This window comes from Miniopterus natalensis, chromosome 10 (assembly GCF_054644295.1).
Source record: "Miniopterus natalensis isolate mMinNat1 chromosome 10, mMinNat1.hap1, whole genome shotgun sequence".
In the NCBI taxonomy this organism is placed as follows: Eukaryota; Metazoa; Chordata; class Mammalia; order Chiroptera; family Miniopteridae; genus Miniopterus; species Miniopterus natalensis.
The window spans coordinates 78,395,473-78,412,083 of NC_142090.1; the positions used below are offsets into that span (position 1 = coordinate 78,395,473).

A 16,611-nucleotide genomic window follows, 5' to 3' on the forward strand; every position below is an offset into this window, starting at 1 on the left:
ACAGTATTTATATGCATAGAGAAAGAAAGGAGTATACTTACTAAAATGTGTTTTTTTTAGGTGGTGAAAATTGCAGAGTGCCTCTTTTCCTCATCTAGATTTATTTTTATATCAGAAATAAAAAGAGAATCAAGGGGGGAGATAGAGCTTAAAATACATAAATAATTAAAACGGGCAAATTCTTACAAAAAGCTCAATCTTAATTCAGTTACTTGTAAGTCCTTAATTATTTTTATTTATTTATTTAGTTCGTTTTTCAAGTCCTTAATCATTAAAACTTCCCTAAAGCTGAGTCACAGGATTGGAAATCCATGTGTGCGGACCCCATGAGTTAATTTTTGGAAATCTACAGTGAACCCTATGATCTGTGTTCGTTGTAAGAGTATTAGAGGGGATGCATAAAAGACCAAAAAAAAAAATTTGAATTAGCTTGGAAAGACAAAATTTTTAAAGATCAGCAACACAAAACATTTTACTAAAGAAGCAATTCTCTTGCCCTAGCCAGTTTGCTCAGTGGTTAGAGCGACAGCCTGTGGACAGAAGGGCCCTGGGTTCAGTTCCAGCCAAGGGCACACACCTTGGTTGCAGGCTCCATCCCTGACCCTGGTCAGAGCAGAGCGAGTGAGGGAGGCAAACAATCGACGTGTCTCTCTCACATTGATGTTTCTCTCTCCCTCCCTCTCTCTCTCTCTCACATTGATGTTTCTCTCCCCCCCCCCCTTGGAAAAGCAATGGAAAAAATGCCCTCCGGCAAGGATTAAAAAAGAAGTACTTCTCACCCCTACTGGGAAGGGCGCTTCACCAACAAGCTTGAGAGGCTGGCGCGGCTTCCCAGCCAGTCCCGAGCTGACTCACAGTTACAACCCTGCCAGCCCGGCTGTGATGCGCTGGGAACACACAGGGTGGAGTTGGCCCAAAGTTTTAGTTTCTTTTTCCTGGTTACAGGTAAGACGACATGGCCAAATTAACCCCGATGGGAACCCATTTCTAACTGTTTCCTATCCTAGGCCCAGCACGGCCCAGTTTTTTCTTAAGACCACTCCGTGGGTTCTGTTTTACAGCACTCAGGGATTCTGCAGCGCTCAGCTTCTCAAACTGCCCTCGTCTCCCTCCAGCCGAATCAACCCAGGCCCGCGCTCCCTTAGAGCCCTCGTGGTTTGACAGAGAAATCTGGATAAACTGACACTGTTCATGCGGGAAAACTGTCTAAGAATATGATTTTTTTTGGTGTTTTCTTAAACAACACTCAACTCAGACCCTGATGGGACACTTGGTGTGAGACACACTCAAGGGCTGTGCCAGGACAAGTCTTCGGAGCAGATAAAATGGGGGCAGGAAGGACTGGAACCCACAACATGTGACTATATCCAGTTCCACCTACTTATCAGCAGGAACTTGCCAAACAATTTAAGCAATCCTCCAATCAATTACTAAACAATCTTGTCATCTCCTAGAGCCTTGAAAATGAGGAAGACAAACAATACGTATGGGGGAAAGATAGCATTGACTATATGGCAGAAGACTGTCATACTTTCATTAAACAAGATTTTAACTTTCATGGCTGAAAGTCTTTTTAACAGAAAAGGTTTATCAAGCCATTGCTAGCAAGAAAAAGAAGACAGGACCTGAACCGCCAGCAGCGGGACTGGGTGGGAAAGGCAAGCATGTCCAGCATCCTGGAGTTGGCAAGAGTTCTATACAACACATAAGTTGTTCTGAAATAAGTTACATTAGTTATAGACACAAGGAGGTGGGAGGTGAAGCACAGCATGGGGTAGTTCTGGGATAGGCACATAAATTCGTAAGGAAGAAATGTTGCTCCTTTGGATTAGCTGTGGGCAGCAGATTGGAAAATTCGAGAAGCAGAAGCTCCTGGGGCTTGATAACACCTGGCTCTTTTCTCTTATAGACTATCGTGAAATAGCCACCTGAAAATTAATCTAAAAATCCAATTTACACTCAGCAGTGTGGCCAGTCTTTTGTTGGTTTTGTCCTGCAGTTGTTTACTGATAACTCCTTTTTGTCTCTTCCTTCCACCCTCTGGCCTGCTTTAATTTAATTTAGAACATCTCAGAATTGTCTCCTTGTCAAGTGGTTTAAATTGTATAGATGCGTTAAAGCAACACCAAGAGAGTAAACAAAAGTGCATAAACAAGAAAAGTAATTCAGAAATGTAGCCCTGTGCTATACACAACAAAGAAAGAAGTCTGCCACCTGCTGACAAAAAACAGAATTGTACAGATTTCCCAGACTTGCTGTTTCAAGGCGGGGTTAGGTTCATGGTAAGGTTCATGACATTAGATTTCAAATTATTATACAACAGATATAAATTGAAACCTCTAATTTAAAAGGGAATAAGGGTTAAAATAGGATTCAAGATTATTTATATGCTTCTTAATTCCATAATCTACATACTGTGATGCCTGAATTATTTTAAAAGCAAACAAAAGGGGGCTATATAGAAATGATGGACTGTACTCAATTCACCATACTTGTCACCCTCCCTGTCCCACAACAGGCCTCCCCCAAACCCTTCTCTTTTTTGTCCTAACTGTAGATGGTGTAATTCTAAGCCACGTAGGAGAGTTGCTTATTTTCCCACAGGCACCTCCTATGGATATGTGGACAGAAAAGGGGAGGGTTCCATGGGGAGTAACCTCACAGGGTGACCTGATCATAAATTCCTAACTGGGCTGGTACACTGGGTACTCACACCGCAGGCCTATAACTTCCCTAGTAAAAGATTTATCTTTGCCTTAAGCAAGCCCCACTGTCCTTGTGCATCTAGGTTAACGCACCTTTGGAAGAAACATAATCGCTTTCCAGAAAGCACAGTTTTGTTAACTCTCCTGTAATCTCATCCTCACTGGCTTTCTCCAACCCTCCTGTAATCTTCCTTACATTCCCTCCTTAATTCAGTTTTGGCTCAAATAAACTCGTATAAAAATTCTTCACAGGTTTGGATGTTTCTTACATAGACATATACATGTTAATAAACTTGTTTTGTTAAAGGAAAACCACAGGACCCAAATGCTTTCACTCGTAAATGCCCAGGATACCAAACCTAGATTTGAAACCTGATGTAACTGTGGTTTTAACCTCTCCCAGAAACACAATCTTAATCACCCAGCATCGAATTCTCTGGCCAAGTGCTATGAGGTGATCTGTCACATGGGTCTGCTCCACCCACCATACTACATACTAAGAGGCAATCTACATAACAGCCCTTCCCCTTCTCTTCTCCCACAGAAAAGATGTACCAGCCCTAGAATAATCCTTCCTATAAAAATCCTTCCCTTTTGTACAACCCTCTCTGATGGCCCTTCTATTTGCCAGATTCATGAATCACTTAATAAGGCCAATTAGATCTTCAAATTTACTCCGGTGAATTTTTGTTTGTTTGTTTTAAATTTATCTTATTTTTTTGCATGTACCTGTCCAATTTTCCCAACACCATTTATTGAAAAGATTGTCTTTACTCCATTGTATGCTCTTGCTTCCTTTGTCAAATATTAATTGACCATAATGGCTTGGGTCAATTTATGGGGTCTCTGTTCTGTTCCAATGACCTATATGTCTGTTGTTGTACTAATACCAGGCTGTTTTGATTACAATGGCTTTGCAGTATAGTTTGATATCCGGTAAAGTGATCCCTCTAACTCTGTTCTTCTTTCTCAAGATGGCTGTGGCTATTTGGGGTCTTTTTTGGTTCCATATAAATGTTTGCAATATTTGTTCTAGCTCTGTGAAATATGTTGTTGGTATTTTAATAGGAATTGCACTGAATCTATCGATTGCTCTGGGTACTATGGACATTTTAATGATATTAATTCTTCCAATCCATGAACATGGTATAGTCTTCCATTTGTTTATATCTTCCTCCGTTTCTTTTCTCAGTGTCCTGTAGTTTTCCACATATAGGTCTTTTACATCCTTGGTTAAGTTTATTCCTAGGTATCTTATTTCTTTAGTTGCAATGGTAAATGGTATTGTTTTTTTTAGTTTCTCTTTCTGGGAGTTCATTGTTGGTGTATAAAAACGCTATTGATTTTCAGATGTTAATTCTGTATCCAGCTACCTTGCCAAATTCATTTATCAAATCTAGTAGTATTTTCGAGGAGTCTTTAGGGTTTTCTATGTACAATATCATGTCATCTGCAAATAATGACAGTTTTACTTCCTCCTTTCCAATTAGGATTCCTTTTATGTTTTCTCCCTGTCTCATGGCTGTAGCAAGGACTTCCAGTACTATGCTGAATAATAGTGGTGAAAGTGGACAACCCTGTCTTGTTCCCGTTTTTACGGGAAATGGTTTTAGTTTTTGGCCATTGAGTAAAGAAGAAGTAATATCTACTCTCCTCAAACTATTCCAGAAAATTCAAGAGGAGGGAAGACTCCTAAGCTCTTTTTATGAGGCCAGCATCATCCTAATCCCAAAATCAGATAAAGACACTCCAAAGAGAGAAAATTATAGACCAACATCCCTGATGAACATAGATGCTAAAATCCTCAACAAAATATTAGCAAACTGGATCCAGCAATAGATTAAAAAGATCACACACCATGACCAAGTGGGACTTATCCTGGGGATGCAAGGTGGTAGTATATTCACAAATCAATAAATGTGAGACATCATATAAACAAAATGAAGGACAAAAATCACACGATCATATCAATAGATGCAGAAAAAGTATCCGACCAAATCCAGCACCTATTTTTGATAAAAACTCTCAGCAAAGTGGGAATAGAGGGAACATACCTCAACATGATAAAGGCCATATATGAATTTAGTTTTTAACAGTTCTTCTACTCTCGTTAGTCTGTCTTTTGTTATAGGGTTCCCAGGGGAGAATTTAGACAGGTAGAGAGAAAATTATTTCTCCTCACCTCCTGATTCTAGAAATGCCATTTTCAGTGTACTTCAGCTCCCTGATTAATCACACTGAAGTGCATCCCAGATCCTCATCACTTATTTTAAAAAGCCACAGAGTATCTTTAGCAAATTAATTACACTTTATACTGATAATAAAGATGTTTCAACAATGTGGTCCCAGCACACTTTAAAAAATGTTTTCAATTAACCATTTAAAAATATATATACAAAACACATGCTCATGATATTTCAAACTGTATGAAACATTAAGGATGGAAAGTTAAAGTCTTCCTCAGTCTCATCCTCCCAAGTTCCACCATCACCAGTAACAACTATAAAGAGCTTCATGTGTTGTTTCCCAGAAATTTCCAATGACATACAATCATATACAAGTGTCTCTTTTGGGACCACAACTGTTCTAGAATTTGTTTTTTCCTCCTAGTTAATATCTTTTGAGCTTTTAAAAATGTTAATTCATGTAGATTTGCTTTTTTGATTTTAACAGCTGCACAGTACCTTACAAATGCCCCATCATTCACCCATGCACTATAACTTATTTAGCCAACACACCACCTCAAACAGAGGAAATGAAAGTGCCTATTTTTCTACACCCTCTTCTGCTTTCTCTCTTTACACAGTGATTGTTTCCCAGACCCAATTTTTGACAATTTGTGAGCAATTCACTTTAACTTTTGTGATTTGTAAAATCTGTAATTTTGCTGAAGGGAAGGATTTAAATTGTTTGCCTTGATGGCTCTCCAACTTTAGAAAGCATCAGAATCACTTGGAGGACTGGTTAAACAGAGAGATGGGCCCCATCCAGGTCAGTAAATCTGGAACAGAGCTAGAGAATTTGTGTATCTTACAAACTCCCACAAGATGATGATGCTGGCCAGGAGCACTGAGGACCACTGGTGTACTTCAGTACTAGCACATGGGATTTTATACCAAATACAAGGTTTGCCCATTTTTGTCATGGCTAATAAAGTTAGCACTTTTGTGGGGGGCAAATACCTCTCATCCCCTTGAATCAATGGCTACTGTTGGTAATGCAAATGAAGAAAGTAAAAGGATCTAAAGATATTCAGACTTTTAGCCAGAAAAGAGAAATTTTTGGATAACTTAAAAATACTAGTGTCCAGTTCAAGCATGTCTCTATCTGTTATGTAAATGAATTCACAACAAAAAATAAAACAATTCAAAATTATAGAAAAAGCATATAAACAGAGCCCTTTAAAATGGAGTTGGAGCTGGCAACTCAGAGGAACTGCCTTAAAAGTATTACTTCTCAAACCTTCGGAATGTTAAAATGGGCAAAATAACCTTTGGATTGGACCTAAAGGAACATTACGCCCCAAAGAACTGTGAGCGAAGATAACAAGAAAGCAGACATTATGACTTACCTGATGAATGACTACTGAACTGAAAACTAAAAACAGTATTTAGAATTAGCGTCCCCATGTTAAGCTTATCTGCACAAATAGACATGTCTTTCTTCTGTGGGCATAATTGACCCCTCTTCCTTTCCCATGAACACCTCTGGTCTTTGTCTCCTAAACCACTACCTGGGCTTCTGTCAGGATCGGTGCTTTCCTGACGAGCTACTCTTCTAACTCTCAAATAAATGCTCCTTGCCTCTTACTCTGACCTTTTATTTTGAGGAGAACATATATCTAAAACTATTTTGGCTAACCTAAAAATGGCTTACTAGATAAGCAGCAAACTTCTCATGTGGTTAACTTGCTATATGAAGATAAGAAACAGGAAATGTGACAACCGCGACTTCAAAGGACAAAGTCACATGCCTGGTATAAACATTTTCATACTTGCAGACTTGGAGATTCAAGATGAGCTTTGACACATTCTTTGCCAATGCTAAGAATTTAATGTGTTTCCCTTATTTTACAAAACATTTTCTTTTCTTTTTTCTTTTTTAAATGTTTTTATTGATTTTTAGAGAGAGGAAGGAAGAGGGATAGAGAGAAACATGAGAAACGTCACCAATGGGCTGTCCCCTGCATGCTCACTACTGGGGATTGAGCCCACAACCCGGGCATGTGCCCTGACCTGGAATTGAAATGTGAGTGCTTCGTTCCTGGGCGGACACTCAACCACTGAGCCACGCCAGCCGGGCTACACCAGTAACATTAGATTATGTACATGTGTTTTCCTTTAATCAAATATTAAGGCAATATTTAATGAATGGCAACTTGTAAGGAAAAAGAACAGGCACTATGGTGTAGCATGGCAGATTGCTAATTACCTAATGAACACACAGTAAACAATAAAAGACAGTATATAAAATTGCTAAATTTTGAGGAATCATCCGGAAATGCCACAGTAATTCAGGGAATATGCTTTGTAAAACAAATCAGAATTCAACACAGGTTCTAAAAGGTCATAAATCTGAGTACTGGTATAAATTACATAAAAGTTGAGCTACAGAGATATTTTAAAAGCCTAAGTGAGAGTATTAATCCACTAAAGCAGTTGTTTAAGTATTGGTCCCCTCCCTCTTCGAAGTACAGACTCAATACTTCCCACTTACTCAGTTATAGTGTCCAGAGAACACCTGATATATCTTAAGATAGAAGAAAGGAGGAAGTTTTTGTTAGAAGTTTATCACCAGGAAGGAAACATGATATACTAAAGTTTCAAAAACAGCACCAGCTATTTAAAGAGTAACACTGGATGTCCATATTCACAGGGAAGCCATAAATAGCTGAGATGTATTTAGATTAGAAATGACCATTTTAACTGGTTGGGGAGTTTCTAGAGACAGTTCCGTCTCCCCATCCTGCTGTTCAAATAATTCCTGCCCTCCTTGCTGCTCTTTAAGACTATACACTTGTTCTGATTTTGAGCTTGCATTTTATTTCATTTGATAGATCCTTCTACTTTGGGAGAATTAATAAAGGATATGAGAAGAACTGAGTAAGATTAAACCATCTCATCTTTTCTTAAAAAAAACTAGTTTCCTATTACAGAAAAGTAAGTAATTTGCTGGTAAAAAATAGAATTAGAATATATTTTAATGATGCAGGAGAAATTAGTGTGGAGGTTCATTACTAGCTACCTCAAGATGTGCCTCTGTGGTATGCAGATTGGGCAACTTTAGCCAGAAAGCTCACGAGAAACTTCTGCCCTCCCTAAATTCCCTAAGTGCCCCTGAATTGGGGGCCTTGCCCATTAGAAGAGATTATCAGAGATCACCTCTTTGATCTATGTAGTCCCTTCAAAAGGCATCTGTGCCCTGGCTGCTGTGGTTCAGCTGGTTAAGCGTTTATGTGTCATCCCATGCACCAAAAGGCCACTGGTTCGATTCCCAGAGTCAGGGCGCATGCCCAGTTGTGGGCTCAATCCCCAGTAGGCCAGCCAATCAACGTTTCTCTCTTATCAATGTTTCTATCTTTCTCTCCCTCTCCCTTCTTCTCTAAAAGCAATAAAACTATATTTTAAAAAAAGGTATCTGTGCACCTGTGTTCAATTTGTTCTTCCACATATTTGTGCACTCACTGGTTGATTCTAGTATGTACCCTGACTGCGGATTGAACCCGAAACCTTGACATGTCGGGATGATGCTCTAACCAACTGAGCTACCAGGCCAGGGCCCTCTCTCACATCTTTAATCACTTGCTTTTCACTGCCCTCTGCCTACCAACAGGCTCATGTGCCAACCATTCAGAAACAAAACAAAACACACGCCCCCAGCACAAGTATTTCTGATACTGAACAATCACTTTGTGGTTCTTTTCACTTCATTGTCACTCAAGCCACTGCCACAATAGCCTTTCAGTCCAACTTGCGACCTCTGAAGTCTGATACTGCTGATTCTGTCCCTATTTTTGGAAACACTTCCTGTTATTCCACCTCTAACAGCTGTCTTCCTACTGAACACCCCTTAAATGGCACAATTCTCAAGCTTTCTCTTTTCTTCTTGCTCTTACATTATGCATAAGAAACCATCTCCATTCCCATGACCAATTTCTTGAGGTCATAAATGGATTGTTTTGTTGCAATATAAAGCAAAAATGTGAATGTGCAGAATCTCACTTTTTTTTTGGCCACTTCTGAAACTGTAGGAGAAGCTCTTCCCAAAACATCACTGGCATCTCAAGTACCATGAGAGGAATACTATAGGCCAATTGGAAATAAATGTTCAATTCACTCATAGCAAAATCGATTCAGGAAAGATAGTTTTGTGTGTTTTTTTTTTAATACTCACCCAAGGATATTTTTTCCATTGCTTTTCAGAGAGCGAGAGACAGAGAGAGGAACATCAATGTGAGAGAGATACATGAGATATATCAAGTGGTCGCCTCCCACACGTGCCCTGGCCGAGGCCGGGGGACCAAGCCTGCAACCACCAGAATCAAACCAGGACCCTTTCGGCCCCGGGTCAACGCTCTAACCACTGGGCCAAACTGGCTAGGGTGGGAAGAATAGTCTTAAATAATGCTAGAAGCATTTTTTTAAAAGTACTATATAATTTTGTGTGATATGTTCTTAAAAAGAAATTTGTGTGAATCTTTTTAATGAATTCTAATTTAAGACACAATTACAAGTGAGTAACGATTAGCCAAATTGTATTTTATATATATCATGCACATCAGAGCCTTTTCTAACATTTTCAACCTTTTATTTGGGGGAAAAAGAAAAAAATCTTTTGCTTGATTCTGGTTTTCTCTGATTATCCCCTTTCCTTTTACAAAAAAAGTTCTTAAAACGAGTGGTGTGCCTTGACTACCCTACTGCTTACTACTCAGTCACCCTTTTGAAACTCAGACTGAAGTTCACATCCCTCCTGCCACTGATTATTCTTTTTCTTAAACTACTCACTTCCCTTTTGGCTTTGGTAAAGCTACCCACTATCCTGAAACTCCTAAAACCATGCTTCTTCTTTTAATCTTTTTCTCCAGCTACTTACCTGAGCATTTTCTGCAAAACTCAGCCGGAGGGCTTTAACTCTTTTCTCCTCAGAACACATCGTGGACTCTTTCAATTTTAGCTTCTGTGTGACCCCCCAAATACTCTCATTTCTCCCTAGGAGAGCCCTCTGTCTCGCAATGCCCGATGGACACTTCCCCTCCAGTGTCACGCTGTCACCTTAAACTCAATGTGTCTGGAAACTAGCCCCACTTTGGCCTGAACCTGCCCTCCCGCCTCATCTAAAAGGCTGCCAGCGGTGTGGTGTCATTCTGCTGTTTCTACATCCCTTCAGGTAGGATTTACAAAATGCTGCTTTCATTTAGCAACCCATTATCTATAAGAAAAATTTAACGCATAGTATCAAAAGCTCTCTGAAATTTGACCCCAGCTTTTTTTTTTTTTAAAGGGCGGAAGGGAGAGAGAGAAACCTCAATGTGAGCCCGACCCCCGACCGGGGCTGGGGATCGAGCCTGCAACCGAGGCATGTGCCCTTGGCCAAAATCGAACCCAGGACCCTTCAGTCCGCGGGCCGATGCCCTAACCGCTGAGCCAAACCGGCCGGGGCCTCCTATCCCTTAACTCATAGAGCATTTGTTCCGCCCCAACTTGTCCACTCGTTCCCGTCACGACCCACCTGGCCGTCCTCACCTTCCCAGGTACCTAGAAGCCCTCGTACCCTTTCTTTCTCTGAATTGCACTGAACCCTTGGCCTAGCTCAAGTCCTGCTTCCAACTCCCCTCTCTCCGACCACCTGTGACCCCAGCACCCGGGGGACAGGGATTTCTGTGCTCTCTTAACTGCTGTACCCAAATGGCTAGGCCGGCGGCTGCATCCAAAGCATATGCAAATACTTGAAGAAACTTCCACAGAGCTTGTCTTACACACACTCTCGCCTTTATATAAGCCTCTCTCCTTCACACTCGGGGGCTTAAAATTCCTCCTAGTGTTCTTAATTAATTCTGGTTGCTACTGTGAACAGGACTCTTTTTCTACAGCATTTTACAATTTGTTTTTGCTGGCATATCAGAATGTTAAAATAGTTTTGTACTTCGATCTTGTTTCTGGTCACCCTAATGAACTCATTAACTCTTAACAGGTTTTGAGTTGGCTCAACAGAATTTTCGAGGTCGACATTAGCTTTGTCTTTAAGTGGAGAGTTTACTCTCTTCCTTTCAAATATGCATACTTTTTCTTTTTTGAGAATTTTTATGAGAGTTTATTGGAGCCAAGCTGATGACATGCTGGGAAGCAAGATCTCAAATGCTCAGCTATCTTTTTCTTTTCCGATTAATGACCTGGCTAGATTAATATTTATTTTTACATCTCAGAAGGCATGAGCAAGGTGTCAATCCTATATTCCTATATAGCACAGCAGTCCTCACGCAATGCTGTATATGAGAACGTGACGTATTGTACTTTAAAACAAGCTCAAGTGATGTCACACCCCCTTTTAAATGTGAGATTCATGGACACAGAGGGTTTGCAGAAAATGTAATACTTTATAGCTTTCATTTTCTTTGACTCGGGACTCAGTTTCTTCTTATTACAGATAAAACATATCTCACTTTCTGAAGGCAGAGTGATTTTTTTTTTTTTAAGAGCGCTAAACATTGACTCTGGGCAAGAATAACTTTTGAGGGGGGAAAAAGATGACATACAAAAAGAGAAAAGAGATGACATATGCTCATCAAATGACAAAAGAAAACGAAGACAAATAGATTTGTGAATCTCTCTTTAAACACACAAAAGGAGTATCACTTTGCTAAAACTGCCATAACAAAATACCAGACTAGGCGGTGTCAGCAACCGAAATTTATTTTGTCACAGTTCTAGAAGCTGGATGTCCAAGATTAGATGTTGGTGGGGTTGGTTTCCTCTGAGATCTCTCTCCTCGGCTTGCAGGTGGCCACCCTCTTTCTTTCAGTTCATCTTTCTGTGCACAGATGCTCCTGGTTTTTCTTCCTCTTCTTAAAGGACACAGCAATACTGGATAAGGGGCCCTCCCTAACCACCTCATTTTAAGGTCATCACCTCTTTAAAGACCTTATCTCCAAATGGGATTATATTCTGAGGCAGTAGGGGTTGGGACTTCAACATTTGAATTTTGGGGGACACAATTCGGCCCCTACCAAAGGGTGACATCTAAAAGAATTTCACAGAATGTTAGGCTGTAAGAAGAGGTTAAATTCTGAGTCTCCTGTTTAGGTTCATATGACAGATATACTTCAGGCGAGGGGAGGAGGCCCCCACGCACACGACTGAACAAGGGATCGGAGAGCACTGGTTTCATGACTCTAGGGCCCTCACCCAAAGAATGAAAGAGGGTGAGAAGAGTGAAGGAAGATGGCATCTGCAAAGAGCTGCTCCAGGGGGCTGCTCACTAAGGCAACCTTCTCACCAGGCTAGCAAGAGGGCCCTGCGTAGGGCCACTTGGAGAACTTAAAATGTGTTTGCTATGCGGGCCTGAGGCCTGAGCCAGGCTATAGAAAGACATGCAGCGGGTAGAAATGACTCTGCTGCACTCTGCTGTGAAGAGTTCCATTTTTTAAAAAAATCCTCATCTGAGGATATTTTTTCCATTGCTTTTTGGGGGGGAAGAGAGAGAGAGAGGGAGGGAGGGAGGGAGAGAGGGAAGGAAGGAAAGAAACACTGATGTGAGAGAGACACATTGACTGGTTGCCTCTTGCACGCACCCCGACCAGGGCTAGGGACAAGCCTGCAGCCAAGGTCCATGCTCTTGGCTGAAATCCAACCTGGGACCCTCAGTCCACAGGTCAATGCTCTAACCACTCAGCAAAACTGGCTAGGGCAAAAGTCCCTTATTTTTTACAGTTGATAAGGAAATCCTTTCACAAGGCGTATCAAATCACATTGTGCATTTAAGTACCTTACAACATTGTCAATTATAGTTCAATAAAGCTGAAATTGGAAAAAAACAAAGAAAGAGGAAAAGGGGGTTCTTTTGTAATGAGCCTGTATTCCTAACCTGTCAGAGTGAGGGAATGTTTCCCACAGATTGGGTAGGGACCACACAGGAGAAAACCAGCCAGGAACCTATTTATGTCCAGCCCAAAAGAGACACCTGAGAGGGAGGGATTTCAAAAGCAAAAATGGGTCACTTAAAAAAATCAGGCTGAGTGGGGTGCAAAAAAAAGTCATTGCCATATTTAGGAGCTGCAGTCAAAGGGCAAGAGAAAGTCCTGGCCGGTGTGGCTCAGTTGGTTGGAGCATCATCTGTACACTGAAAGGTTGCAGGTGGTTTGGTCCCCAGTTGGGGCGCTTACAAGAGGTAACCAATCGATGTTTCTCTCTCACATGGATGTTTCTCTCTCTCTTTCCCTTTGTCTGTCCAAAATCAATAAAAATATCCTCTGGTGAGGATTAATAATAAAAAAAAAAAAAGACAAGAGGAAGTCAACTGCAAATATCTTGCAGGCCCAGAAACCACAAACCTATACAGTCAAATAAAATTTTTCTTTCCTTCCTCAATGTTGCCCTGCTCCTCCTACCACAAAGACCCAAAAGTCAGAAGCAAAGGCTAGTGGGGGAAGGAGGAGCAGCAGGGAAAGAGAGAGGTTGATTATGACTTCCTCTCCCATCCCAGATCAAAGGCCACCGTTAACTAGGGAGGGGAGAATCCACCTGCTATAAACCATAGCTTGGGGGTGATGGAAAAGTCTGTATTAGGATAGGTTATGGTACAGTAACAACACAAAAATCTCAGTTCCTTAACAAAAAAGTTTATTTTTCATTCATGCCAAGTCCAACATGGGTCCAGATGACTCTCCAGGGCAGCTGTCCTCCATGTAATGACATGATATTCCAGGCTCCTTTGATACTGTGTCATGTCCATCTCAACATGATGCTTCAGGGTTAGCCCCAGCAGGGGGAGAGAATACGGATAATCGGGCACCTGTTCGTCGCCACTGGCCCAGGAGTGACCATATTATCTCTGGACACAGTTTATTGGACAGAGTATTGAAAGCTTGCCCAGCTGCAAGGAAAAACGGCCTAAAACTATTGGTGGAACTAGTAATGTCCACCCAGAAGTCTCACCTGAAAATTAATACTGAAATCATGAATAATACATACGAATGGACAAATTTATTGGCAGAAATGAGACTGACTTCTCATGACCTTAAAATACTGTCTTTTACCTGAGAGTGAGTAAAAAGTCATGGGCCCATCAGTTTTCACCAGGAGGGAGAAACACTGAATAAATTTTAAAGGGACCACTAGAGAGAAAATCAAATTGAGTTTAATTTACATCCCTTGCATCATGTCTTTTCAACATGAGAATCACATCTTTAGAAGATATATTAGAGATCATCTAATTTAACTCCATATTTTGATAATAAAACCTTTAATCCTCTACTTTAAAGATTATAATTCCATTCCCCTCAGTAAATATGAGAGGCTGGAAATGTTAGTTCTCATCAGCCAGCTCTTTCTGTTTACTGAATAGTCTTATCAAAGGAAGTCATTTCTTTCCATGAATGTAATTTAGTTTCCAATCCCTTATTTATTTTAGCTTTTAAGCCTCTATAGGGTAAGGTCTGTATCCAACTTACTTTAACAGCAAACAGAAGAATGGCATATATAGATGGGCCTTAATTTCTTTTTCTTTTAGTGCACCATTCCCAGGAGTACTGCAATTCAAGGTGGATGCATGGAATGGAGCAAGCTCCCATTCCACCTCCCTGCTCCAAAAACCATTTAATATGTTGTCCTTAGACAGAGGATGTTTCAGATGTTAAACTGATAAGAACAGTCCTAACAGGTAGCTCAGTTGGTTATGGTACTGCCCCAATACACCAAGATTGTGGGTTCGATCCCCAGTCAGGGCACATACATGAATCAATCAATGAATGCATAAATAAGTGGAACAACAAATCGATATTTCTGTTTCTCTCTCCAAAATCAATAATTATAAAATATATAATTTTAAGATCTGGTAAGAACAGACATCTATGCTTGATCTTAGCAAAAAGCTGAGAAGTGACAGATGAGCCCTTAAATTTTTTTTTTTAATCCTCACTTGAGGATATTTTTTTCTATTGCTTTTCAGAGAGAGTGAAGGGGGGGGGAGAGAGAGAGAAACATCTATGTGAGAGAGAGAGACATCAATTGGTTGCCTCCCCCTCATCCCATGATCAGGGGCGCCAGGGATTGAGCTTGCAACTCAGGTATGTGCCTGTGGCCAGAATCAAACCCAGGATTCTCCAGTCCGTGGGCCTATGCTCTAACCACTGAGCAAAACGGGTTAGGGCTGGGCCTTAAATTTAAAAGTCAGTTTTAGAACTTTCTTTTAACACCTTGGATTAAAAAAAAAAAATCCTCAGCTTTCTAAACAACTTCAAAAGCATAAATTAAATATATGGAATTTAAATAACAGGAAGGAAGGAATTCAGGCTTACAATTATACCTTATAATTCAGCCCCAAAGACAAGTTTCATTTGTGCAAAATTCAACTCAGTGTATAAACTGCTATATACATGTTTGGCAACCTTAACCTGTTTAGTCCAGTCTACAAAAACTGCAAGTCCTCCTTACTGGGGATAATTAAATAGAGTAGCTTTGACAATGAAAGCTTAGGAGAAAGATGAAAGAAAATAAGATTAGTGGCTAAAAATTATGCCCCACTAGTGTCCATAAGGAAAAATAATGGTAAGATGTTAGAGAGGCTGACAGTCTGTGCTTTGGTATAATAACTGCAGCTACTGTCTATTAAAGTTACTGCACTTTACACTGACCTCTTCATACACAACATCTCTGGCACCAAGTGTGGGTTTTTTTTCACACCAACCAATTCAACTCTCCAGCCAATTCTATTTTGACACTATCTATAGGGAGTGTCTGATGCCATGAGTTAAGGGCTCAGTCCCATGAGTCTGCCCCTTACTTCAGATGCCAGTAAGCAAGTCCCAGGTTGCCACCCATATGTCTGATTATGTATAAATGGGAGGGTTCCCACAATGCCCTCCTCAGGTCCCATAATTTGCACACAACTCAGGAGAGTGCTTTACTTGTGGTTACAGGTCTATTACAAAGGATATGTCAGAACAAGCAAATGGGCGAGAAGCGCATGGTCCGCTGTGGAAGAAGGGGTGCGGCCCTCTCCAAGCACCACCCTCCCAGCACCGGGAGGCATTCACCAACCTGCAAGCTGTCCTTCAGGGGTTTTTATGAAGGCTCTGTTATGCAGGCAAGATTGATTAACTCATTGGCCAGAGGGGATCAGCCCAATCTCCAGCCCTTTCCCCCTCCTCAGAAGGGGTGAGGGGGGACTGAGAGTTCTAATCCTGTAATCATGCCTTGATCTTTATGGATACTGGCCCACATCCTGAAGCCATTTTAGGGCCACCAGAAGGCAGAGTCCATCTCATTAGCATACAAGAGACACTCCTAACACTTCCCAGAGTTCAAGTGTTTTATGAGCTCTGTGCCAGGAAACTGGGACAAACCTCAAATATATATTTCTTATTGTGTCATAGATATAACAAAATCTGAGAAACTGTCACAGCCAAGATGAGACACAGACACATGAAGACTAAATGTAATGTGATATTCTGAATGGAATCTCGGGACAGAGGACATTAGGTAACATCAAAAGAAATCTGAACAAAGTATGGATAAAATATAGGAATAAGAACTGACTTTTAAAAATGTTCCATACTAATGTTAGTACTAAGGGAAACTGGTTGTGGAGTACAAGAGAATTCTACTTATATGCTCAATTTTTCTGTAAATTTAAAGTTGTTTCAAAAGAAAAAGTTTATTTAAAAAAAGTGTATTGACTATGATAAATG

At 40.6% G+C, this 16,611-nt stretch overlaps 1 protein-coding gene and 1 pseudogene across 2 annotated transcripts in view; both read right to left on the bottom strand.

Moving 5' to 3' along the window:
* Positions 1-16,611, bottom strand: part of NT5C3A (5'-nucleotidase, cytosolic IIIA) — a 42,819-nt gene that overhangs the window by 23,998 nt on the left and 2,210 nt on the right. The window lies entirely within an intron of this gene.
* On the bottom strand, positions 14,427-14,590 carry LOC148092305 (U2 spliceosomal RNA; annotated as a pseudogene).